We start from the raw sequence: 26,519 nt of genomic DNA on the forward strand, positions 1-26,519 counted from the left end.
GTTTGCCAAAGTGATGTTAAATTGCTTGTGGGGTAAAATGGCACAACGACCGAGTTTACCCAAGACGGAATATTTGACAGAACCTTCCCGCTACTTTCAGATGATTCACGACAAAACCAAATACATGAAACACGTGGACGTCGTTCGCGAGGATTTGATCTTGGTCAATTACGAAGAAGATCTGGACTTTGTACAAGACGACCCCTTTGGAAATGTCATCATTGCGGCTTACGTGACAGCTCATGCTCGCTTAAAATTGTACAAAGCTTTAGAACTGTTAGGGGAACGTGTCCTGTACTTTGACACGGACAGTTGCATTTACATCCATCACCCGAGTCAACAGAACCCTGGCATCGAAGGAGACCGTTTAGGAGCCTGGACAGACGAACATCCCGACGACAAGATTCTAAGTTTCGTCAGTGGTGGTCCCAAAAATTACGGCTACGAATACCGGGACCCACAAGGAGAATTGCACACGACGTGTAAAGTGAAAGGATTGACTCTGAATTATCGTACCAGTCGTGTGGTGAACTTTGGGGTATTGAAAGAAGCCTTGCAATCGGGAGAGGATGCAAACTTTAAAGTGACCACCTATCAACCGAACAAAATTGTACGTTTACCCACTCACCACATCGTCAGTCGACCCTTGGAAAAAGTCTATCAAATCGTGTACCAGAAGCGAGTGCGACTTCCCAATCATTTCACCTTACCGTATGGACACGTCGGTATTGGTCTGTATATAAAAAGAAACCCTAGGCAAGATCGATAGTTCATTGTGACTACCAAGACCGAGCGAACAAGATGAATACTTTCAGAGAAACACAAAACAAGTTTAGACCGGCACAATTCAAGTGTGGGGCTTCTGAAGTGGAATGCGATTGTGAGCCTTGCGACTTTTCAACCTGTGTTAGTGACGGTGCCAGAAGAACCCGTCACCCAGGACGGGACTGTCGTGGACAGGCCTGAAAGACCCTTTCGGGAGGACACTTGTGTGACCTTACCCCCTACTATAGAACTGGTTAGAACATTACCCAAAACATGTTGTACAGACATTTGTGTTTATTCCACGTTAATGGTTATCATATGCCTTTTATCCTTGTACTTAAGCCTTTGGCTTTTATGTACTTTTATTCTTTCATATTCATGTTTGAAACATTCAATAAACGTGTTCTGAAAAAAAGTATATAAACTCTTGTCTTGTTTGTTTTCGTGTCACAAGTGACATTTCTCACACTATGGCTACCTCTGCTGTCTCTGCTCCCTCTTCCTCTACTGTCAAAGTCATCGACGAACACTTAGATCGTGCCAGTTGGGAGGCTTTGTATCTTCGCCATCCCTTTAACATGCTCATTGCTGGACCTAGCTGTTCAGGCAAAACCGAAATCGTCAAACGTTTGATCGAACATAAACATCATTTGATCGATCGGCCACCTCAACGGATCGTGTGGTGTTACAAAGAGTGGCAATCGGCGTACAGCCTCTCGCGAGAAAGTCAAGGCGATTCCATCGTGTTTGTGGAAGGCATTTCTAAAGAAGACGACGGCATCGTCTCTGACTCCCGTCTAACCCATTTTCTCATTTTTGACGACATGTTAGGAGAAGACGAAGAAGAAATTAAACTGTGGTTCACGCGCAAAGGGCATCACCGTAATGCCAGTGTCGTTTACATCACCCAAAATTTGTTTCAACAAAGTAAAGCCCATTGCACCATCAGTCTCAATGCGCATTACGTGGTCTTGTTTAAAAGCCCTCGAGATAAATCGCAAGTGCAAGTCTTAGCCAAACAGTTAGGAACGCCTTGGCTGACTCAGGCGTACGACGATGCCACTCAAACTCCACACGACTATTTACTCGTCGATTTGAAGCCTACGACCCCGAGGATTTGCGATTTCGTACCCACTTGTTTCACCACTGGTGCCAAGACGGAGGGCCTGTCCTGTACACGTCTCCGTCCTCGACTTAATTTCACTCCACAAAAAAATCTATAAAAACCTCAGACCCTTTTCGTCTGTCTCACACAGCGTCAACATGACGTCCCTTCAGTCGCATCTTCCCGTCAAATTGATTCGTGCCTTGTATGGCATCAGTCGAGAAAAAAATCCACAAATACGAGCTCGTGTCTTAGAAGCTAGTCTCAAAGAAGTCTTACGATGGTTCACGGTGACGGCACGTCAATTACTCCAAGGAATCATTCAGATTCCTCATCAAACCAAACGCTTTTTCGATCGAAACAAAGTCGCTTTGGTCCAACTGGCCGATCCCCGCATCGACACTCAAACCAAATTACAAATCATTTTGAAACCTGGAGGGAGCGGTACTCTAGGAGGGGTCATCATTCGCTCTCTCTTAAGATGGGATCCTAATGCCCCCAAACTTCTCCCCAAGAAAAAAGTCCAACGAAGCCCTAAGAAGAAGAAAAAGACCAGGTCCCCAAGAAGAACTTCTCCAGTGGCGGGACCCTCCTCTGACCAGACACCACCCCAGAAAAAGAAAAGAAGCCCTCAGAAAAAGAAACAGAGAAAAAGTCCCCAGAAAAAGAAAAGTCCACAGAAGAAAACTAGTCGCAAGAGAGGCACTTCTTCGGCCAGGACGCAACTTTACACTCGCAAACCACGACCTGCCACGGCGGTGACTGCGTCTCCGGCAGCCTCACGTTCATCCACTTCTCCGTTGATGACACCAAGAACTGAAGAGTACTTGGAGACGTTGATCACACCAAGAACTTCTCCGTTGATGACCCCAAAAATTACTTCCCCAGTGGTAGGACCCTCCAATTTAGTGGCAGTGGCTGCTGCTCACAAAGTACCTTCTCCCAAAATCAAAGTCCAAGAAAGATCGGGCATGTTACAAAGTTTACTGGATTTGTCCAAGCAAGAACTGGCTCGATTTAGTCCGTTACCTACCCCTGCACGACGTGTCATGTCTGTCCTCAAATTGATACGACGTAAAGACAATCAGTGGCGACGCGTTCCAGTATAAAAAAGGTGTGTGACCAAGTAGGGTATCAGTGTTTTTCGTGCTCCTGAAGACTCAAAGATGTCACCCTCCAGAAAACCCCAAGGAAAGAAAAGAAAAGGACTACCACCACGTTTAATCAAACAAGGGGACATGTTATCTGTCCTGTCCAAAGCTTCTCCACCTCTATGAAAAAAACTCATTCAATCGGCCTCCAAAGAGGTCATCGATACCGTGTGCGAATGTTGTTTGAACGTCTTGAAAGGCACGATCCCTTTGTCCAAACACCAGAAACAATGCTTAAGCAAACATCGTCACGTTCTTCGCCAAATGGTTCAAAAGAAAATTCCGATTCGTCAAAAAAAGATGTTGGTCCAACGTGGAGGCATTTTACCTCTCTTGTTAGGCCCCTTACTGAAAGGAGTCTTGGGAACCATGTTGGGAGGACTGGTGGGAGCAAGATAAAAAGGCCCTCGGAAGTCCCAAGATTTCAGAATCGACCCCTGACAATCCCATGGAAGGACGAAAACTAGCTTTAGTGCCTTACAAACGATGGATGGAATGCCATCGGTGGCAAGAACAACGCACCCCGCATTTACCTCCCAATCCCCATTTGAGCGAGATGTCCCAGTTACAACACGAATTGCAGTCCTTGATGGATCGCCAAGATTTGTCCGAAACAGAAAAATCGCAAAAGTACGGTCAACTCTTGCAACGACTGCAACTCTTTCACCAGAAAGCTTTAGACGAAACAGCTCTACCCACTCTGAAAGATTTTAAGACCTTGATGAAAAGTCCAGCACCATCACCAGTACCAGTACCAGTACCAGTACCAGTACCACCACTACCAGTGACCAAGACAGAAAAAGGAGAAGAAGAAGAAGGGTTTCAAACTCCACCAGAAAAAGTACGCAACTTAACAACACCACCTACCTCCAGAATTGGATGGATTAAAAAGATGATGGCCACCCCTTCTTCATCACAAGAGAAAAAGAAAGTGAAGACAGAAGTGAAGACAGAAGTGAAACAAGAACCGATATCCCCCGCTCAGACATCCTCCTCTTCAACACCTATTGCCGGTCGCACACGCAAAGCATTGCAATCCAAGAAAATACCCCAAGAGAAAAAGAGTAGCATCCTCCAAGAGTGGGTGTCTTATTAACACACCAACCAACACAAAAAATGGAAAAAGTCTTAGCCAGCATTTACTACCATCCCTCCCATCCTGCAGGTTACGCAGGAGTTCAAAAATTGTATCGTGCTGCCAAAAGTCGACTGAAAAGTCTCCGTTTACCTCAAGTGCAACGATGGTTACAAGAACAAGCTACCTACACTTTACACAAACCCATTCGACGCAAGTTTGCCAGAAGTCGCACCCGAGTGGAAGGCATCGATCATCAATGGCAAGCCGATTTAGCCGATGTCTCTCATTTGGCCAGCTATAATCGTGGCTACAAATATTTGTTTTGTGTCATCGACGTCTTTTCCAAATTTGCCTGGGTCGTGCCCTTGACTTCCAAATCGAGCAGCGAGTTAGTGCGAGCCCTGCAACGGGTGTTGAAACAAAGCGGTCGTCACCCTCTTCGATGGCAAACGGACAAAGGCACCGAATTTCTGAACCAAGCTTTCCAAAAAGAATTAAAGAAACGTGACATTCGTTTTTTTACCACCGAGAATCCCGAAACCAAAGCCAGCATCGTGGAGCGTTTTCAACGCACTTTGAAAGAACGCATGTGGAAATATTTTACGCATCACCACACTCTGAAATACATCGACATCTTACCGCACCTGGTGCAAGCGTACAACCAATCTTACCATCGAAGCATCGGACGTGCCCCGCAAGACGTGACTCCCGACAACGAAGTGTTGGTGTTTAAGCGCCTGTTTGGTACGTCCCCGACGAGGGCTGTCCCCAAGAAAAGTGGAGTGTTGGCCGTAGGAGATTGGGTGCGCATTGGCAAAACCAAACGCACTTTCGACAAAGGTTACTTACCTAACTGGAGGACCGAATTGTTTCGCGTTACTGGACGAGTGCATGGCCGTCATCCTGCCGTCTATAAATTGGAAGACATGAACGGAGAAGTGCTCAAAGGAACGTTTTATTTGCCCGAGTTACAACGTGTCACCAAAAAAGAAGACGACGTATACGACATCGAAAGCATTCTCGAACGCAGAACCCGTAAAGTGGGCAAACGACGTGTCAAAGAAGTCAAAGTACGTTGGAAAGGATATCCACCCAGTTTTGATTCTTAGATCGACGCTTCGCAAGTCATCGACTATAAAAAGAAGTGACCATCATGCCCTTTCACACAGACGCAGCTACGTCGACCACTCCTCCTTCACCTAGTTCTTCTGTGCAAGATTTACAAAAACAACCCTTGTGGGTGTGGTGTGGAGAACTTGTGCCTAAAACGCAAATCGTCTTTTTCTGCCAAATCTTCGTGGTGTATTGTGTCATCGGGGCAGCCATCGCCAATTTGAGTTTGCAACAAGGAGACAAACAATTGTGGACCATTTTATTGAGCAGTTGCATCGGTTACCTGCTTCCCAATCCCTCCCTGAAATTCTCCTCGAACGTGAACCACGGGAACCTTGTGTCCAGTGCCAGTGCCAGTCACCACTCCAACAACAATCACAACCAGAACCTCATTTTGGGCAGAGACACGCCTCTGACGTCCAGTAACCCCTCGGACAGCCACAGAACTCTGGAATTATGAGTCACCAAAACCAATTTTACTTGACCTTACCCAATGACAGTTCCATGGAGGTGTTCCCCAACAACACGTTGTGCTGTTACACGGCGAAATTACCTCAAGCCATCCAGTTAGATCACGAAGCCCATTGGGAAGTGGCTTTGGTAGAAATGATTCACCCTACACAAATCCAAAACATCACCGTAAAGCAAAACACTTTTGAGGTCGAAATCCTGAACCAACAATTACAAGAAGTCATGAATGACATCGGGTTTTCAGGGGACACAAGACCATCCAACAATTCACCCTTCAATATCTACACCTTGAAAATTCCGGCAGGGTTTTATTTTAGTGGTCAACATTTGGTGGACACCATTACTTCCAGGTTCGAGTTAGCCTTTGGCAAAGCCCTGAACACAGTCAAAAAAAGTGTCACCCTGGAGTACCATAAAGTGGCTCGTCGCTTACTGATGAAATTTCAGGATACCCAAACGTTGTCCATCAGTTTTAATCGTGACTTGTTTGATATTTTAGGTGGAGACACAAAAATGGCTCCAAATTTTAAACCGAAGATCAACAGCAATACGGAATTTTACAAGTTTTTTCGATTCCCTGTAGACCTGAACCAAGGACTGAATTTGATGTTCGTGTACTCCGATGTGGTGGAGTATAACGTGGTGGGACACACCTCTGTGCCTTTACTGCGTGTCATTCCTTTCAAAGTGGATAGTACCACAACCAGTGACCAGGAAGGTGGAAACACTTACCACGTCCACCGGGAATTTGTACATCCTCATTATTTGCCTGTCAGCAAGTCGTATTTGGACACGGTCAACATTGCTATAAAAGGAGATTTGGGACAAAATATTCCATTCACCAAAGGAAAAGTCACGGTGAAACTCCATTTTCGAAAACGGTTCTCTCACGACTCGTAAGTCATGTATCCAGTGTATCGAGGGGTTGCTCGACAGCGAGGACACGGTTTAGGAGATATGTTAAAATCGGCCTTTCGTTCGGTGGCCCCAGTGTTGAAACCGATGGTGACACGCGGATTGCACGCCTTGAAAGATGCGGCACTGACGCAAGGCAAAGAATTTCTCCAAAATGTCATCATCGACAAACAAAACCCTAAAGAAGCCTTCATGAGGGCAGGGAAAAATGTCTTGCTGCAAACAGACAAAGACCTTTTGGGACGACGCGAAACACCTATAAATGCCCTGCACGCTACCGAGTCAGGCATTCAGCAAGGACAAGGCAGAAAGAGACGACGAAGAAAACACCCTTTCACCAGACTTCAAGCTAGAAAGGCAAAGAAAAGAAGAACCGTTCGAGACTTAGACGTTTTCGATTACTGAGACACAGCAACAAAATAAATGATGCACCGAGAGTCTTGCGCCTGTTCCAAGACGGAACTGGATCTGTTTGCCATGCCACCCACCATGATGACCATGCAAGAATCCCAATGGGTGGAATTTCATCCCGTCTCCTCACTGACCGATTCCGCTCCCATCGAGTTTGAAATCAAAGGACAGCCCGAAGATTACATCGATTTGAATAGCAGTTACTTGTACTTGAAAGTCAAAGTTCAAGATAAGGATGGAAATGCTATAGACACTGAGCCAGTAGCTCCCGTCAACAATTTCATGCATTCCTTGTTTAGCGGAGTGGACTTGTACTTGAATAACAAACTAGTCAGTAGCAGCATGGATACTTACCCTTAACGAGCGTACCTGGAAAATCTCTTGACGTACGGAATAGACGTCAAGAACACTCATCTCAATGCCTGTGTGGTATGGGAAGCTGACGATGCAGGTGAATTTGAAACATTCAAAACTGATACAGCCAAAGACCACAATGCGGGATTTGTAGAACGAAGAGACAGAATCAAAGACGGACACAGTTTAGAACTGATGGATCGTTTGCATTTGGACATGTGGTTGCAAGAAAAATATTTGCTGAACGGGGTGGATGTCCGCCTGAGACTGAATCGGAGCAGTGCCGCTTTCCATTTAATAGCTGATAGTGACGATAATTACAAACCCAAAATCCAAGAAGCCAGACTCTACGTACGCCGTGTGGAAGTGTTACCTAAAGTGGGAAACGACATCAGTCAGACGTTGAGCAGAACGACCGCCAAGTATCCGATCCGACGCGTAGAAGTGAAAACCTTCACCATTCCTAGGGGACAGCGATCCATGATTGAAGATCATCTGTTCCAAGGACAGTTACCCAAACGTTTGATTGTTGGTATGGTCGAGAATACAGCCTTCAACGGAGCTATCGCTAAAATTCCTTTCTACTTTCAACACTTTGACGTGTCCAAGATCGAAGTCAGTCGCGATGGCAAGATCTTGTGTACCCGACCTTTCGAACCTAACTTTGACAAGAAGAATTACTTGAGGTCGTACTTGTCGCTGTACGAAGCCACGGGACAGTTAGGAACCAACACCAGTCACGGCATTACGTACGAGGATTATGCAGGAGGCTACGCTTTGTGGGCTTTCGATTTCACTCCAGACCAAGGCAGCGACGAGGGACATTTCCACCCTATAAAATCTGGCCAGATTCGTGTGGAACTTCAGTTTGCAAAGCCACTGGACGAGACAGTAAACGTCATCCTGTATGCAGAATTTGTTAATACCATAGAAATCAACAGTTTGAGAGAAATCATTCTAGATTACTAGAAGCTATGGAAGACTGTTATCCCTCTTTACCTACTGGAGAAACTTTGAAGATGGAATGTGAGGAGACCGTGGAAGGAGAATCCCAACACAAAGACGAAAAGGACATCGTGATCAAGTCGAGATGTCCAGAACAAGAACAGCATTTGGTCTCCTACTGTGCTATATACCTGGCAGACACAATTACGACATGGATGAAGCATGATTACTATGGATGTCAAAACATCAGTCAAGAAGAAAAATTCAACGAATATCTGGACGAAGCTTGGAGTCTGTTTAAAAAAGACGTGTTACGTTGGTGGTATAAAGACTTGCGTGAACATTTCTGTCCTCCATTAACGACTCGAGACATCCATTACATCAAAACCCTCTTTGACAAATTCAAAGAGAAAGTCGAGATCGAAATTGATCACTTATTATCAGCAAAAGAACATTTAGTGACGTATTTTGATCGTGATTTTTCTAGAAACGATGAGAAAGTAAATCGTTGATTTTGTGACTAGTATGCTTATTTTGTTGTCTTAAGCTAGGAAACGTAGTGTCCATCCATGACTCAGTGACTTGCAACAGTGGAAATCACAATTTCATTCACAACGTTGCCATCCCTGTTTACAGTAGAGTGTAAATTGAAAAAAAAAGTTTGATGTTATATTGTTGGATTATTGTTAAAATTTTTTAGAGTTGTTGGTTAGTGTTAAGTGATTTTTGAATAAAAAATGATGTGTTTTGAAAAAAATGCCTTTGTGATTTGTTTGGCTATAAGAATGTTTGATTCATGCTCTTTGACTTCTTACTATCCCTCTCATGACACTCATTGAACATTGCGGCTCGAAAACCGTGGAGGGATGTTTTCCTTCACGTCCGCGCTTTGACTTTAAGAACCGGGTTGTTTCCAGTCTAACCATCCATTGTCGACTCATCCTCCTACGAAGATGTGCTCCAAACTAGCTAAGCTAAACGAAGCCTACGTGAATTTGCATAGGGTCAGACACAGTCTGATACCGAAGCCAGAAGAGATAGAGAACGTGAGAATACTAAAAGTCACTGAAGACTTGATAGAAGAACTCTTCAGAGAAGAAGTGAACAGGGAGAAAGAAGAATGGACAGAGAAGTACAGACTTCAGAGACAGCAGCAACAACAACAACAACAACAGCAGCAACAGCAGCAGGTACCTGAACCTGAGAGAGGCTTTGTCGATTGTCGCATCGACACCAAAGAGTTCTTCTTCTCTTTCCGAAGAAGCAGACCTATCGCCAGAAAGTCTATCCTCAGAGGACATCGCATTCTTAGAAACTAAAAGATTGCCATAGCAAACAAAAAAAAAAAAAAAAAAAAAAAAAAAAAAAAAAAAATCCAGCCCTTTTCAGGGCTACCCCGATACTCTAGAAAAGAAATAACAATCAATTTGCCAATGTGTGTAGGTAGAGTAGTGTGAATATAAACACTAACTCTTTTTTATAGTGTGAGGGTATGTGTTTTTGTGTTTGTGTTTGTAACATCTCACGTACGTTGGTGTGGATAGTAGATTAAGATCATGTTTTTTTTGGCTGTTTGAGGTGTGGGGAGAGTAGATTTGGGGGGGGGTTTGATTGGATTGCTTTGCGTATGTGAATAGTATATTGGAGTGATTAATGAAAAAAAATTTTAGAATAGGAATGGGTAGTATAAAAAAGTGAGTGAGTGTTTCTTTTAGGTCCGCGCGTTGTTTTTTGGTCATAATCTAGGTAAGATCAATTTTATGTTTTTTAGGGGGATGTTTCCTTCACGTCCGCAGTTTTAGTATAAATTGAAACTCGTTCGGCAGTCCAGCTACCCTTGTTGATTGATCAACACCAGAATGAACACGAGACTGGCGAAACTGTTGGAACTTCATGTGCATCTGGAATATGCCAGGCGCCTGTTGAACGAACTGGCCGCGGAGGCCATTGTGGAAGAAGGAAGGATGAGAGAGGAGGAGGAAAGAAGAAATAAAGAAGAGGAGGAGAGAAGATACAAAGAAGAGGAAGAAAGAAGATACAAAGAAGAGGAGAGAAGATACAAAGAAGAGGAGGAGAGAAGATACAAAGAAGAGGAGGAGGAAAAGGAGAAAAGAAGAAGAAATTTCAGAATCCCAGAAACCGAAAATTGGGATTCTGAAGCCACATATCCTGCCTCTGCTCTCTCCCCCAAAAAAGTAAAAAGCAACTGGGGAACAAGATGTGCAAGTGGCGCCAGGCTTGGAAGGTGCCACCATTAACCAGGTGTCCATGAAGTTAAAAACAAAACAGCCCTTTTCAGGGCTACCCAATACTCTAGAAAAGAAATAACCATCAATTTGCCAATGTGTGTGTGTGTGTGTGTGTGTGTGTGTGTGTGTGTGTGTGTGTGTGTGTAGGTAGAGTAGTGTGAATATAAACACTAACTCTTTTTTCATAGTGCGAGTGTATGTGTTTGTGTGTTTGTGTTTGTAACTGCTCACGTAAGTTTGTGTGAATGGTAGATTATGGGTTTCTTTATTGTTTCTTAGCGTATGTGAAGAGTATAGTTTGGGTTTTGTAACCGCTCACGTACGATTGTGTGGATAGTAGATTATGGATTTTGTTTATTGTTTCTTAGCGTATGTGGAGAGTATAGTTTGGGTTTTGTAACCGCTCACGTACGATTGTGTGGATAGTAGATTATGGATTTTGTTTATTGTTTCTTAGCGTATGTGGAGAGTATAGTTTGGGTTTTGTAACCGCTCACGTACGATTGTGTGGATAGTAGATTATGGATTTTGTTTTAATGATTTGCGTGTGTAAATAGTAGATTTGGGGTTTGTTTATTGTTGCTTCACTTATGTGGATAGTATATTATATGAAATGAGAAAAGTAGGGGATGTTTTCCTTCACGTTCGCGCGTTGTTTGGTCATGATCTAGGTAAGATCAATTTTATGTCTGGGGGGATGTTTTCCTTCACGTCCGCGCTTTTCGTATAAGAACCCACAGTATTCGTCGTTCAAACCATTCTACAAAGAAGATGGCTTCGAACCACCTTGACAAAATGCAAAAAATTACAAGACGTTTTAGACAATTTAGGAATAATGGAGCAGATGTTAGTGAGACTCAATGAAGACCACTATTCCTATAGTCCCCATCGACTAAAGATGGAAATTAATAACTTAAGAAAAGTAAAGGACATAATAAGTGGTGTCATGAAAGAGATAAAGGAGGAGAAGGAGGATGAAGAGGAAAGGATAAGAATACGAAAATGGAATGAAATAATTGAAAAAGAAGAAGAAAATGAACAGAGGAAGAAAGAAGAGGAGGAAGAGAAGAAGAAAGAAGAGGAGGAGAAAAAAAAGAAGAAAAAGAGTGTAGGAGAGAAAAAAAGAGGTTGGTGGAGAAAAAGAAGAAATTAGAAGCAGAAGAAAAAGAAGAAAAACCAAAGGCCCTTTTCAGGGCCACCCATATTTCTCGAAAAGAGAATGACTTTTCAATTGCCTACCCCTTTTTTAAATTTAAATTTAAATTTAAATTTAAAAAGAAATTTAAAACAAAAAATCCCATGTTCAATTCCCCTTGTCCCTAAAGTAGTTTTTTTTCTAACATGTTCAATTCCCCTTTGTCCCTAGACAAACCCAAACTCTATTCCCATGTTCAATTCCCCTTGTCCCTAGACAGACCCAAACTCTATTCCCCATGTTCAATTGCCTTTGTCCCTAGAATCGATATTTTTTTTTTCCATTGTTCGAATGCCTTTGTCGCTAATCTCAATATTTCCTTTTTTTCCTTTCTCCAATGTTAAATTCCATTGTCGCTAATCTTACCCAGGGTGGTTAATGTTAAATTTCCATTGTCGCTAATCTTACCCAGGGGGTGTTTTTAATGCTAATTCCCATTGTCGCTAATCTCACCCCTTATACTACTTACGCCCGCATTTATCATACAGTTAAAGAAACACAACTCTTTTTCCAAACTGGGAAACAGTGCTAAATTGGTAGGATTCAATAACAAACTATGTGGGGGGGGGGGGGGGGGCAACATGCCGCAGACATGTAGCATGATGTCCCACCCAGTCACATTATCCTGACACCAGGTCAATCAGTCCTAACACTAACCTCTTAATGCTGAACGCCAAGCGAGGCAGTTGTTAGTGCCATTTTTGTAAGTCTTTGGTTTGACTCGGCCGAGGATCGAACCCACGACCTCCCGCTTCCAAGGCGGACGCTCTAACCATTAGGCCACCGGAGCGGTCCAATAACAAAGTAATTACAATGCTAAACTGATAGGATTCAATAACAAGAAAATTACACTGTAAATTGGTAGGATTCAATAGCTCAACAACAACACTGCTAAATTGATAGGATTCAGTAGGAAGACACACTGCTAAATTGATAGGTTTTAATAACAAAACAATTACACTGCTCAATTGATAGGATTCAATTGCAAGACAATTACACTGTTAAATTGGTTGGATCCAATAGCAAAACAATTACACTGCTAAAGTGACAGGATTAGCAGGACAATTACACTGTCAAATTAGTAGAATTCAATAGCAAGACAATTACACTGTCAAATTCGTACGATTCAATAGCAAGACAATTACACTGCTAAATTGTTAATATTCAATAGCAAAACAAGTACACTGCGAAAGTAGTAGGATTCAACAGCAAGACAATTATATCGCTAAATTGTTAGCATTAGCACGACAATTACATTGCAAATTTGGTAGAATTCCATAGCAAGACAATTACATTGCAAATTTGGCAGGATTCAATAGCAAGACAAATATAAACTTATGACCTTGACCTGAGACAGTTTGTGGATTTTTGTAAAAGCCAATCGTGAACACATTTCTTTAGCAGATAAAAACAAATATATTTCATTGGTTATTATTTGTAATAATTTAATGCTTTCCAACTAAATTCCATTTCTACGGTATTCAAGGACCGCGCGTTATCGAACTGGTTTCTAGCGAGCTGGTTTCCAAAAGCGAAGAGATTCCAATTAGCCGGAAACCCGAGTTCCTTGGGTGTGTACAGCAACATGTAACAGGTTAACTTTAGATCCCGAAATCGTCAAGGCAGCAAAACAAAGGTTTATGCTATCATATTTAATTTAGCTACTTCTGTAACTTACTTTATTTTATTTCTAGACTTATATTTATAAATTGAATTTCAAGCTTCTATTGATTGTAGCATAATAAAATGCATTAATTCAAATGCTGTATTTTGTCTAGGATACATTTCCCAGAATTACAACTATTTATCAAAACTTAGTGACTTTCTTCTGAGAATGTTTGTTTGCATCACCTAGTTGTACAAAAGCAAAGGAACTTGGCCTCGATTTTCTCTTTACATACCACACTTTAGCCCTTATAAGTTACATGTGGTCATTGGATGGGAATATTTCTCTTTTTATATTACACGTTTCCATTATGTAAATATACACGTGATCATCAAAGGGGTGTATTCTTCATATATCACAACTTTCCACCTCTCAATTCTACGCCCAATTTAACGTACAGTAAAAGGAATACAACTCTTTTAAAACAGGAAAACCGTCACAGAACAAGTTGTCTCTCTTTATCTGTGTTATCCAAGTAATTTCATTGACTATTATCAGCAAAGATTTCAAGAAATAAAATCGCCCTCTGCCCAATATTGTAAAACGGTCTAATAAAAAGAATCCGTTGAAAGCCCGCCTTCACATTATAGATTTAGTAGATAACGATAAATTCGGTAGGACTCGAGCTACACAAAGAAAGAAAGCGGTTGATATTTTCCCCATAACACTGATGACTACGAACAATTACGAGTAGGAAAAATATCTGAATATCCGATTTGATATTAAAGGACGCGTTTCTGCCACCATGAGAAATTCCAAGAAATTTTGATGATTGATTATTTTAAAGTTATTACTGTATATTTTATATTTAGATTGCATCTTATATAAATATGTGTAATGCACATTTAGAATTTGATATACATTTATCCAGTTATTACAACAATGTTTTCACAATAATGTTTACACAAAAATAGTCTCAGTAGTGTCTTGAGCTTGCTATATTACTACGTGTCAGTATACTTAACCCGTTACACCCATATCACCTTGTCTACGGGTGCACCAGACTAACCCATCACACCCATATCACCTAGTGTTCGGTTGCACTATACTTAACCCGTCACACCCACATCATTCGATTGTACGGCTGCACGAGACTAACCCGTCACATCCACATCACCTATTGTACGGGTGCACTAGAATTAACCCGTCACACCCACAACACCTATTGTACGGGTGCACCAGACTAACCCGTCACACCCATATCGCATAGTGTACGGGTGCACTAGACTTAATCCGTCACACTTATGCTCAGGGCGCTGTTAACAGTTACTGTGCGGCCTACGAAGTCAACATGTCACGATCGGTCAAACGAAACACAGCAATTTGTTTAAAGATTGGCGACATCTATTAAATTCAGCATCTAGTAGCTGAAGATTATCTCGTCTATCATCTTCAATCAATGGAACTTCCCCTTGTCATGTTAAGCTTGCAAATCGTAGATTGTAGTGTTAGACCAGCTGTCTTCCTCTTACTTCAGTCTTGCAGTTATCGTAGAGACATGAACTAGTGAGTCTGTTACACATATAGCATGTTCCAGTACATATCAGTGATAGGAACCTCAATAATGACCATATTAAGTATTTCCAGTATTAAAATAGTATGAACCACAGTAATAACCATATTACCAATATAGTATTTCAGGTATAAAAATAGTGTGAACCTCAGTAATAACCATATTACCAATATAGTATTTCCAGTATCAAAAGGTATTAACCTTACTAACAACCTTATTACCAATATAATATTTTCAGTATTAAAATAGTATGAAAGTCAGTAATAACCATATTACCAAGAAAGCATTTTAAGGACAAAAATGAAATGAAGGAGATGTAGATTTCGTACAAAACACGAGCTTATCCTGAAGTCCATTTGACAACGGAATTAATAATTTAAGCGATTTAGACAACGCCGCTATTGAGAGACACGTCGACAAACAAGTCAGCCCGACTTTAATGAACTTTATACTTAAATCGACCAGGCGGAATTTAAAGAGTGCTTTTAAATACTGCCCTAAAAGAGCGGCGTTTAAGGGGAATAATATGTCCTAAAAGAGCAGAGTTCAAAATGGGTGTATGATGTCCTAAAAGAGACATGAGATACTGAGTCTGTTATACGTATAGCATGTCCCAGTACAAAAAATTGATAGGAACCTCAATAATAACCATATAAAGTATTTCTAGTATTAAAATAGTATGAACCACAGTAATAACCATATTACAAATATACAAAGTGTCATTAGTATTTTGAGCTTGTTATATTACAAAGCGTCAGGAGTGTCTTGAGCTTGATATATTTCAAAGTGTCAGTAGTGTCTTGAGCGTGATATATTACAAAAGTGCCATCAGTGTCATGAGCTTGTTATATTACAAAGTGTCAGGAGTGTCTTGAGCTTGATATATTTCAAAGCGTCAGTAGTGTCCTGAGCGTGATATATTACAAAAGTGTCATCAGTGTCATGAGCTTGTTATATTACAAAGTGTCAGGAGTGTCTTGAGCTTGATATATTTCAAAGCGTCAGTAGTGTCCTGAGCGTGATATATTACAAAAGTGTCATCAGTGTCATGAGCTTGTTATATTACAAAGTGTCAGGAGTGTCTTGAGCTTGATATATTTCAAAGCGTCAGTAGTGTCCTGAGCGTGATATATTACAAAAGTGTCATCAGTGTCATGAGTTTGTTATATTACAAAGTGTCATTAGTGTCATGAGCTTGATATATTTCAAAGTGTCAGTAGTGTCTTGAGTGTGATATATTACAAAGTGTCATTAGTGTCATGAGCTTGTTATATTACAAAGTGTCAGGAGTGTCTTGAGCTTGATATATTTCAAAGTGTCAGTAGTGTCTTGAGCGTGATATATTACAAAGTGTCATTACTGTTATGAGCTTGATATATTACAAAGTGTCAGGAGTGTCTTGAGCTTGATATATTACAAAGTGTCATTAGTGTCATGAGCTTGATATATTACAAGGTTTTTGTTCTCCAGGCATAGGGCTGTCTGTACGTATCTATACGTATGTCTGTGTGCATGGTGGATCCATGAATGGTGGTTGTGGCCAATACAAGTGTGGGCCAACCCAATTCAGGAGATCTGTGTGCTGTCTGTACGTATGTGTGTGAGGGTATATCAGGCTGTTTGTCTGGCCGTATGTGTGTCTATATGGACATGGAGGATGATGTAACCCTCAAGGCCATACGAAGACGAAATCGCTAATTTGTAAACGTGTACGCATGGTGGATCCATGAAGGGTGTGTGCGGCTGATACAAGTGTGGGCCAACCCAAGAATTTGGGAGAACTGTGTGGTTTGTCAGTGGACACATTTGCATTTGTTTTTACAAATATTTATGAATCATACGGCTATACAAATGACGGAGTCATATATTTGTTTAAATTGATTGTTGTTTCAATTGAGTACAATAGAGTCATTTTGATTACATGAGATTTTATTAATCTTATTCCATGAGATTACTTGAATCTTATTTTCATTCCATGAGATTATTTGAATCTCACTTTCATAACATGAGATTATTGGAAACTTACTTTCCTTACGTGAGATTATATGAATTTTACCGTCATACATTTGAATATATGCATCTTTTTTCTTTCTTCCTTCCTATTTGTGAATTGATAGAGTAATTGAATGAGACGTATGTTTAGAATGGAAAAGAATCACTGTAATTTCCTTTCGGAAGTAGCTCCACAAAAGACCGGTCCCTCCACAGCGCCTTTCTGACTTCCTAGATTGCTTCATGCGTTCACATAGCAGCCTTTGATGTTGTACAATAATAGTGTACACTTTTTCTACCAGTATCGTTTACAGTTTATTTTAATCGCGTGATAGACGTTTGATGTACTTTTTGGTGGTCGACTTGAGAGAGATGGGGAGGGGGGCCGCAGGCACTTATCTATGCATTCAGAAAAATTTACTGACATCAGCATTCAATCCAACGCGTTATTGATTTGAAATACTGGAGGTTTTTTGTTTGTTTATTGTTTTGTTTTCTTCGAGGGTGGGTGGGCGTTTTATTTGGGGTTTTTTGTGTGCATTTGTCACCGTTTCCGCAAGTGAACGTTTGACATTGAAATTCTCTATAGGCTAACCCACTAATAGACTATATTCTATTGTTCGTTCTGCTGCGTTTTGCGTAAATGAGTGTCTGACTTTCTTTGTGTCAAAGTATATCTGCACTTTAAAGAAACTAAATTATTGTTACAAAAACGGTTTCAGTATCATGAAAGTCAGGCGTAATATTGGGTGTATGGCAGTGTTGAAAGTTTAGAATTTCAAAGTGTGATCACTAGTTTTTCATTTATTCTTTGTAGACAAATACTATGCAAAAGCAACGTTACAGTCGTAATATTTCACTCACGATGCCATAAATGTGTAAGTTAATGACATACATTGTCTTTGCACATTGTTTAGGATGAATTTATAGTTCAAGCCACACAGTCTCGAATCATTTATTGTCTTCGCCCTTCTTCCTGCATATATTAGCCCGTTTACAATCCAGGCAGTGCACAAGCAGACAATTTTTAATAGGTCCAGAGATTCAATAGTATTTTGCTTTACAAGATATGAACGGTTCAGACATATTTAGAATTGTTTAGAAACGGACATTGATGGAATTACAATTTGTTCATGTAATTATTTACTTATTTATTTATTTCGTTGGCAAAAAGACGAAAAAATATTAAATCTTTTTTAAATTCACGAACACTGTTCATTTATATACTACTCCGTTATGCCTTTTCCTTTTTAACTATAAATTTTAAAAGAAACTTTGCAAATTGTGTATGTAGAGTTATGAAACTCCCAAGTCAGTGTCTGTCTAAATGCAAGCTTTACTATCTATTGTTGTTGTTGTTATTGTTGTTGTTGTGGGGTTTAACGGAATTTTTCAGCACAAGATAGGCTATACATGGCGGCCAGTATTAACGGTGGAGGAGAACCCGGGAAAACCCCGGAACGAACCACCGAGACTCGAACACACGCAGACACAAGTGAGATGGCAATGATTGGTGAGCGCTTTAGACCACTCGGCCACTCGGGGCCCCTTTACTATCTAATACAGCGCAAAGCTGTATCGAATACATTTGAGACCATACAATTTCGTCCATTATGGACAAATGTCTTTTACATTGAGGCTAAATCTATAAAGGGAATGATGGAAATGAGTTGTTAAATTTTAACAATTATGAACATGCGTGTGTTGTACGAACCTGACCGATACCACAGACTTCACTTACTATATATTTGTTTATCTATCTATACATATACATATATACTCACAGAAAAATTTATATTTCAATATAAGGAAGAGATTATTTGTACTCAATAATCTAATAAAAGACAACAAACTGTGACTACATGAACCCTCGTTCACTTGTCTAGATTTAACTTACGACCATTTGATGCTGCACTTTTTCACAATGGTCTGTGGTACAAACTCCCACAAAATATCGTTATCTTGCCTGAACTATCCTCCTTCAAATCATTACTTCCGGCAGAGTATTACTGTATACACTAACAGGAGTCCCTTGAAGGGACTGACGCTCTTCTGGCTGAAAATATTTCTAGGAATTTAAAATAAGACCATTTCATTATTTTCAATGCCGATTGTTGAAACCAGTTTTGATAGTTGTAGCAATAACACGAGCTTTAAATTACTTGCAGTGGCGAACATACTGAATGTCAGCTTGGCACCATTTTCATTAATGACCAGCAAGGCATATAATAAGTTATTAGTGGAAACCCCACGCTGATATGACCTTTTTGTCTTGGAGGAGTAACCGTGACAAGATTGTCACGTTAGATGCCATGTTGTCGATATCAAAATGGCACAATTTCCCTTTAGTAACAACTAACCATAATAAAAGGTTGCTATGACCAGCCATCTAGGAGAAACATGAGTTACAAAATTTCACGGTGGCCGTTTCTGCAGTCATATTAGAAGTCGGATCAGCAACATTTTATCTGCGATACTATAAGAAGTCTTTCAGTGAAACCCCTTGTTGATATGATCACTCAGAAGAAATATTAATAAAAAGTTTGTCAAGATGACGAATGTGGCATCATTACCGGATGTCTAAATAGCACCCTTAGGACAAACTAGACATCATAAGTTGTTTAGCATAATCCGCAAGCTGATACGTTAATCCATTCAGAAGTAGTGATGACAAAATTTCCAAATATGATGATTAGTTTTAACATAGTTACCATTTTCATTCTACACGAACTAGACATCAAAAGAAGCCTTAGAGTGTAAGCCTCGTGTTCATATAGCCATCTATCCAAAATAAGTAACAATGACACGATTTTCAAAATGGTGCTCTGGCAGCCATATTGGTATTAGATCAGCACCATTTGCCTTTAGTATTAACTAGACATCATAAGAAGTCTTCTGGTGAAAACAGCATGTTAATATGACTTTCCATTCAGGAAGAGTAGCGATAACAGGATTATCAAGATGGACACTGTAGCGTCCATCTTTGTCATCTGTTCGGCCCAATTTTCATCCAGGACCAAAATGACCTCATATTAAGTCTATAAGTACCAAAAAAACAAACAAACCATTTGATGTCACCATCCTTGCAGAAGGAGTAGCGATAACAAGATTTCAAGACTGGCCGCTGTGAAGGCCAAGCTGACATCAGATGTGAAGGCCAAGCTGACATCAGATGTGAAGGCCAAGCTGACATCAGATGTGAAGGCCAAGCTGACATCAGATGTGTAGGCCAAGCTGACATCAGATGTGAAGGCCAAGCTGACATCAGATGTGAAGGCCAAGCTGACATCAGATGTGAAGGCCAAGCTGACATCAGATGTGAAGGCAAAGCTGACATCAGATGTGAAGGCCAAGCTGACATCAGATGTGTAGGCCAAGCTGACATCAGATGTGTAGGCCAAGCTGACATCAGATGTGAAGGCCAAGCTGACATCAGATGTGAAGGCCAAGCTGACATCAGATGTGAAGGCCAAGCTGACATCAGATGTGAAGGCAAAGCTGACATCAGATGTGAAGGCCAAGCTGACATCAGATGTGTAGGCCAAGCTGACATCAGATGTGTAGGCCAAGCTGACATCAGATGTGTAGGCCAAGCTGACATCAGATGTGAAGGCCAAGCTGACATCAGATGTGAAGGCCAAGCTGACATCAGATGTGAAGGCCAAGCTGACATCAGATGTGAAGGCCAAGCTGACATCAGATGTGTAGGCCAAGCTGACATCAGATGTGAAGGCCAAGCTGACATCAGATGTGAAGGCCAAGCTGACATCAGATGTGAAGGCCAAGCTGACATCAGATGTGAAGGCCAAGCTGACATCAGATGTGAAGGCCAAGCTGACATCAGATGTGTAGGCCAAGCTGACATCAGATGTGAAGGCCAAGCTGACATCAGATCGGTCCATTTTCATCAAGGCATCATAAGAAGTCTTTTAGTGGAACCCGGTGTGAATTATACACAAAATAACAACACGAAGCACATAAATGGATTTACAAAAATAACCTAAAAACACACAATGATTTTACAATACAATTTCAATTTAAAAATACTGACAAATAGATGAATGTCAAATGTATTCTTGCTGGTGGAAATGATGTGTCTTGAAAGCCCTCTTTTGAATGTGATCATGGTCTCTTTGTGTCTGAAATAAACACTCTTGAATGAGATCATGATTTCTTTGTGTCTGAGATTAAGCACCTTGAATATGATCATGGTCTCTTTGTGTCTGAGATCAAGCACTCTTGAATGTGATCATGGTCTCTTTGTGTCTGAGATCAAGCACACTTGAAAGTGATCATGGTCTCTTTGTGTCTGAGATCAAGCATCTTGAACATGATCATGGTCTCTTTGTGTCTGAGATTAAGCACCTTGAATATGATCATGGTCTCTTTGTGTCTGAGATCAAGCACTCTTGAATGTGATCATGGTCTCTTTGTGTCTGAGATCAAGCACTCTTGAATGTGATCATGGTCTCTTTGTGTCTGAGATCAAGTACACTTGAATGTGATCATGGTCTCTTTGTGTCTGAGATCAAGCACTCTCGAATGTGATCATGGTCTCTTTGTGTCCAATATCAAGCACTCTTGAATGTGATTATGGTCTCTGTGTCTGAGATCAAGCACACTTGAAAGTGATCATGGTCTCTTTGTGTCTGAGATCAAGCACTCTTGAACATGATCGTGGTCTCTTTGTGTCTGAGATTAAGCACCTTGAATATGATCATGGTCTCTTTGTGTCTGAGATCAAGCACTCTTGAATGTGATCATGGTCTCTTTGTGTCTGAGATCAAGTACACTTGAATGTGATCATGGTCTCTTTGTGTCTGAGATCAAGCACTCTTGAATATGATCATGGTCTCTTTGTGTCTGATATCAAGCACTCTTGAATGTGATCATGGTCACTTTGTGTCCGAGATCAATCACTCTTGAATGTGATTACGGTTCATTCCAATTTGCTGGGCCCTGATATGCAAACTGACGCTGTCCATAAGATTTACATTTTACCTTGGGAATACAACGAATGTGAGTGTCAGATGATGATTGCAAGCTTTAACGGTTTCCGCGGTATGTTCTTTTTAAATCTTTTATCGGTGGTACTTACCACGGTACATTTTCACTGTGCCGGTACTTTAGTAGTTTTCTGTCAGCAAGGAATCAACGTAAATTCCCGAGAATCTACGTAAATTCCCGAGTTTCTTGTGAACTTAATGATAGTTTAAGTATCTTCTGATTTTTCATTAAATCGATTTTTCCAGAATTTATTTATCTTTTTACACAAAATAGCTGCATTTGTCCCAAATTAAATTCGACAATTACAAATTACAGTTATATTTATAAATCTTGTTTCAGATGTATGCATGCCATCATGGCGGCCGAAAGGGGTGTTGTAAAAAATATTCGAGCCAAATCCAACTAGTAGAAAACGTCTTAAAAAGGATTGAAAAAGAAGTAACATTTACACACTTTTAAAGTTATTTGTTAGTGTATGTTAATGTGTGTGATTTTTATTTTTGACGTAGCTTTAACAATTTTTCAGTCATATCGCTACGATGTCTGCAATGTGGCAGTTTAGAGTGATGTCTAGCACTGGGGAATCACGTCGCAGACATGTAACATGATTTCCCACCCAATCACATTATTCTGACACCAGGCCGACCAGTCCTAACACTAACCTCTTAATGCTGAGCGCCAAGCGAGGCAACTGTTAGTACCATTTTTATAAGTCTTTGGTGAGACTCGGCCGGGGTTCAAACCCGTGACCTCCCGCATCCGAGGCGGACGCTCTAACCAGTAGGCCACCGGAGGGGTGTGTAAATTAATGTTGTTAAGCGCTAATATTCTTTTGGTTATTTGTTCGTGTATATTAATGTGTTCAGTGCATAAATTCTATTGTAAGACCGAGAATCATTCTAAAATCTTCAGTAGTTCAATAGTTTTCTGTTGGACTTTTAAGTCACTTCTCTAGTCCACTAAATGTTTTTCTTGATTGCTCAATCGACGTGTTACTGGCGCTCCCTGTTAAATGTCTTAACCGGGTGTTGACACTCAAAGTTTCCCTTTATGTTTCATTAATATCGTACTTGAAAATCACAGGCTTCCGTGTCAATATATCCTGTATTTATCCACAAGCGCTCTTAATGTCAACATGTTTTGAGGGTGTAAGCTATACTGTAAACGAAATCATCCCATATCAAATACAGATTTTAGTATACAGCAATTAACATAAACATGATCAATTTGTCTACTATAAGCTATTGGCCATTATTTTTTTTTGGGGGGGGGGTAAGAGTATTTTAACAAGCTGTGAAATACTCTTTTATCTAAATAAAACTTCATTATTTTAATAATATAATGAATGTAATCTGGTTGTATTTTGCTATAAACAAGTAGCAATATATCTTTTCACCAATATGAGAGCGCTACATTTTTAAAAATTCCCAGGCTCCTGCCCATAAATTAAATTGTTGCTCTCTAATATAATTGCGGTATACCGGGTTACAAAATTGGTACCCATCTTGATTTTGAACTCTTGTGGTTTGACTGCCTGATTTTCGGAAGTTATGGTATTGGTTTTTATTCACTCCTGGCTTTCGGAAATTGAAAAAAATAAGGTCATCAGAAAGCTTACTTCTTGAGATTTCAAACAGGGCACATGATACTATTTCCCCAAAGTAAATTGATTATGAAACCCTCAATAAGAAAAGCAAAACTGAATAGGCAACTTATTATTTGCGTACATTTTTTGTATATTAACCTCTAGCGGTGTACTTATCCATCCATCCATCCATCTCTCTCTCTCTCTCTCTCTCTCTCTCTCTCTCTCTCTCTCTCTGTGTGTGTGTGTGTGCCTAGTTTAGCAAATGACCTACCTGTAACAATTGAATAGTGACATGGAAAGGTCTTGGTGATGAAGGTGTTGTTGATATACTGGGCTCGAACTCCTTCTGCGGCAAAAGCGTCGAAATTAGGGGTCTGATGATGTTCTATGTAATCCCACCGAAATCCGTCCATTGATATAAGGAGAACCTTACCCGCGTACATAGAGCCGGTGACCCCAAGGGGCCCAACGCATGCAATAGCTAAAGTGAGAAACATGACGGTGCTGACATCCTCCCTTGTCATGGTGAACTCAGCAGAGATAAACGTCGATCTTTAAACGCCGGTCTTAAAACGACTGATTATAGTCCTTAGTGAACAAGGTTAGTCTGGACGATGCGTTTTAAGGTCTACCGTATATACACTTTACCACGTAAAGTTAACCTTTAGAAAACTCGATATCATGCAACACGTGCTATACTCGTGGAACTATGCAAAGCTTACAAAATCATATGTTCCTTATGAATATTTTTTACAATTTAAATTGATGTATGGTCATTATATCGCCAAACATCCCCGAAAAAAAACCTTTGTAGATTTTCAACATGGGCATGTATGGGCGTAACTATACCCCCGCCCCTCCGACCTCCTATATCATCAGGTCCTGGATTGCAAGTGGAGTAGGTTCTTAGAAGAAGGGGGCCATTGGTTTCATGTAGGGGGATTCCTGATTTCTTGTGTGGGGCAGGGAAGAACATTTGAAGTTGCGCCACTGTGGACTTAAAATTATGTAGGTCTGAATCTATCGGTTTCAAATTAAATTTCTGTGGAGTCAGCATTAACCACTGGTTGGCGGAAGCAGTCGTACTCCTTCGGGGGTAGCTCGCCCACCTTTGGTCCCCGCTTGTCACTCAGCTCTCACCTGTGGCTCCAAGAAGCTTTGGCATGCAGGATTGTGTTCTGCCACCAATACTGTTCAGTCTATTGTTCTCCGCCATGCTAACTGAATGATTTCTGAGACGGAGATGTTGGAGTCGGCATCAGGTACCGTACAGATGGAAAACTGTTCAACGCCAGGAGGCTTCAAACTAAAACCAACTTTCGGCAGACTGTATGCCAACGTCTGGAACAGAAAAGAGGCATCAGCATCCAAACCAAACTAAAGGTCTACAGGGCAGTTGTGCTCCCCACACTACTTTACGTATGCGAAACGTGGACAATGTACCATCGCCACGCCAAAAAGCTGAACCACTTTCACACCACAAGTCACAGGAAAATCCTCAATATCAAGTCGTAAGACAAGGTTCCAGACACGGATGTACTCACATAAGCAGGTCTGTCCAGCATGTACACTATTCTGATGCAGTCCCAGCTACTCTGGGCTGGACATGTCGTACTCATGCCAGACCACCGGTTGCCTAACAGATTCTTCTATGGCGAGCTACAGCAAGGACAGCGATCCCACGGAGGTCAGAAGAAACGCTTCAAAGACAATCTGAAAGCTACATTGAAAGCGTTCAACATAAACCCTGGTTCTTGGGAGCAAACATCAATCAATCGAGTCACTTGGCGTTCCTCTGTGCACAAAGGCTCCAAGTTGTGCGAATGTAGCAGGACAGCTGTTGCAGAGCTGAAGAGGCAAGCCAGAAATGCGCGTGTCACCAACTCTCCTGGAGATGTCCCACTCATCCCTTGTCCCTTATGCAAACGAACATTCCAGAACAGAACCAACCCCTCCAACCCTCGGATGAATAAAGTGGTCCTCGTCGACTCGACGGACAAACAAAAACAGCAACAAATAGACGTCTTCTGACAGGCTGTATATGTGTATAGAACGGTGCTAGAAACAAGACACATTAAGTAACTGCTTAAAAAAATTATGTTTCTCATCTCTTTTGCTCAGCTTGATTGTCCGGAAAAAAGTTCCGTCTGATGCTACTGACATATACGAAAATCTCTGATTACTAAAAGCTCTTTTTTGAGCAGGATATAGAGCGCTCTAATTTAATTGTACAGATCGGCCCTATTTTTTCTTTTTTATTTTTTCTATCATATCTTATACTTTGTGCATATCTCACTCTCTTTGGGTTTTAGATGCACATGAATATCATTGTTAACTGGTCGGTCAATTATTCCTGGCATATAGAAAAATAAAATCCATATTTTAACAGTTCATTTGGTACATTCTTGTACATCACTGTCAGCACTTGTTCAAAATGGGTCACAATGTACATGATGATTGTTGAATGGCTATTGAGGAATCTATGGGAATTAGAATTGCGCCATTAGTGTTTGGAGATTGTCGAGCCTGCGGGAAATCCTATGTTAAAATTATCCATAGGTTTAACCTCTGAATGGCCATTGAGGCGTCTAAGGGAAATTAACATTAAGCGTAAATGGGAACGTTGATAGAAGTTGTTGACCTGAAATGGGGTTACATTGTTTGAGGACGTAAACTCTGTGGCGTCCTCTTAATTAGATTTTGGTTTCGGGCATTCTGGTGTTCTGGGACTGTTCTTATTCTTTACTTAGAAGAATACTTCCTTTGTTAGGTTGCCATTCTTATACTTACAAAAACACGATATAGTAAATGAAGAATTTACCTGTCACACACCCCAGTAAATTGAATCGAGTAGCATACACTTAAAGAAACGCTCATCTCCCAGAGTTGGAAATGACTGAATTCCCTACTCTAACTGCTGAGCCTAAATCTAGTGAAATGAGGTGTTTCGCTTATGGTGAAAATAAAACTTTACCGTGCAACATAAGTAGTGCATGTAGAT

General features: G+C 40.8%; 1 pseudogene across 1 annotated transcript in view; it reads right to left on the bottom strand.

Moving 5' to 3' along the window:
* Positions 1 to 24,134, bottom strand: part of LOC149806265 (bis(5'-adenosyl)-triphosphatase enpp4-like) — a 92,145-nt pseudogene extending 68,011 nt beyond the window's left edge. Inside the window, exon 1 of the transcript XR_016419883.1 lies at positions 23,790 to 24,134. The product of XR_016419883.1 is annotated as a bis(5'-adenosyl)-triphosphatase enpp4-like (transcript). The remainder of the gene's footprint in view (positions 1 to 23,789) is intronic.
* Positions 24,135 to 26,519: the final 2,385 nt, after the last annotated feature.

The sequence above is a fragment of the Sinohyriopsis cumingii genome, chromosome 2, assembly GCF_028554795.1.
Source record: "Sinohyriopsis cumingii isolate HCF-2022 chromosome 2, ASM2855479v2, whole genome shotgun sequence".
NCBI lineage: Eukaryota > Metazoa > Mollusca > Bivalvia > Unionida > Unionidae > Sinohyriopsis > Sinohyriopsis cumingii.